This window comes from Propithecus coquereli, unplaced genomic scaffold, assembly GCF_000956105.1.
Source record: "Propithecus coquereli isolate 6110/MARCELLA unplaced genomic scaffold, Pcoq_1.0 Scaffold22, whole genome shotgun sequence".
In the NCBI taxonomy this organism is placed as follows: Eukaryota; Metazoa; Chordata; class Mammalia; order Primates; family Indriidae; genus Propithecus; species Propithecus coquereli.
In genome coordinates, this window is record NW_012147189.1 from 1,982,238 (window position 1) to 1,983,754 (window position 1,517).

The 1,517-nt window shown below is 32.3% G+C and overlaps 1 protein-coding gene across 1 annotated transcript in view; it reads left to right on the top strand.

Annotated features, from left to right (window-relative positions):
* The window catches only part of RASA1 (RAS p21 protein activator (GTPase activating protein) 1), a 160,213-nt gene that overhangs the window by 152,065 nt on the left and 6,631 nt on the right, over window positions 1-1,517 (top strand). The window lies entirely within an intron of this gene.

A 1,517-nucleotide genomic window follows, 5' to 3' on the forward strand; every position in this document is an offset into this window, starting at 1 on the left:
AGCAGAAACAATTCTGTTGTGTACTTTTTTCCCTTCAGAAAATTATTGTGGCGTATTTTAGAAAAACAGAACATTTAAAAGATTATTTGACTTATAGTATTAGTCCCAGTAAACATTTTTGGTTTTATTCTATAGAATTGCTTTTGAAACCTACTGTATAGCTCTTAGGTGATATTCAGTCTTATTTGAAACCTTAACATGCCCTATACTTTGATTTGTGGAAAGTTAACCTAGGCTTTCTCTTTTTTTGTCCATATAAGAGTAACTTTATACCCTCCATTTCTTGGCTTTTTTTTTCTTTATAGTAATCCCTAGATCATTGGAAGAATTTAGACAAATTTTGACATTCTTAGGATTTTGAGGAAAGCTTAGTATTGCTTAGTATTTATTTATTGACTGAAGTGACTATTTGATTCATGGGAATGTCCAATAAGCTCATGGATTTAACATACTGTTCTCCTGAGAGTGGATAAATGGTTAATATAATAGTTCCTGTAGCCGAATGAGTGGCCCTTCCCTAAGACATTAATTATACACATAACCACTACATGTCCTCAAAATACTGTAACATTTTGTAAGCTACGGAAAGTTAGATTGAATTTTTGCAAGTTTAAGAGCCACTTCTTTCTTATGAGAAACTTATAGCCATGAAATCATCCATTGTAGGTATAATATAATCATAGGTAACATCTCTTGAGTCCTTTTTATGTGTCAGTTGGCAGTAAGATTTAATGCTTCACATGTACAGTTGGCCCTCCCTATTCGCAGGTTTACATCAGTGGATTCAACCAACTGTGGATCGAAAATATTCAGAAAAAAATAACAGTACAGCCATAAAAATATATTAAAAAACACAGCATAACAACTATTTATATAGCATTTACATTGTATTAGGTATTATAAGTATGTAATCTAGAGATGATTTAAAGTATACTGGAGGATGTGCATAGATTATATGCAAGTACTGTGCCATTGGAAGGCACTTGAGCATCTGCAGATTTTTGTCATCTGCTGGAACCAATCCCCCATTGATACTGAGGGATGACTGTATCATTTCTAATCCTTACAACAACCTGCAGTGTAGACTTTATACTTATATATGAGAAAGATAAGGCTTAGAGGGTCTGTCTTGTCCAAGGCCACACAAGTATTAGGTGTCAAGTGAAAAAGAGGACATGATACTAGAAGGTAGACAGTTTTAAGGTCTGGCATCAAAACTGACAAATAGCTTCTTTAGATTTGTGTCCTTTTCTGTAAAATGAGAAGGTAGAGTCATTGGTAAAAATTGTTTTAGCTGTGGATGTCTCTTTTATACAAATAAAATCTAAGCATTAATAACATATGGGATTTTGACTTGAGTAGCAACAGCTGTTTGTTTACTTATATTAATAAAGAATCCTCTTCTCAATTTCATTTTCTCTGTATTGTTGTATTATGGTAGAAAATGTGTATTTCATTATTTCCACAAGAATATAAGAGGAGAAATAACTCGTAAAATAAAATTGCATTTTTTTTAA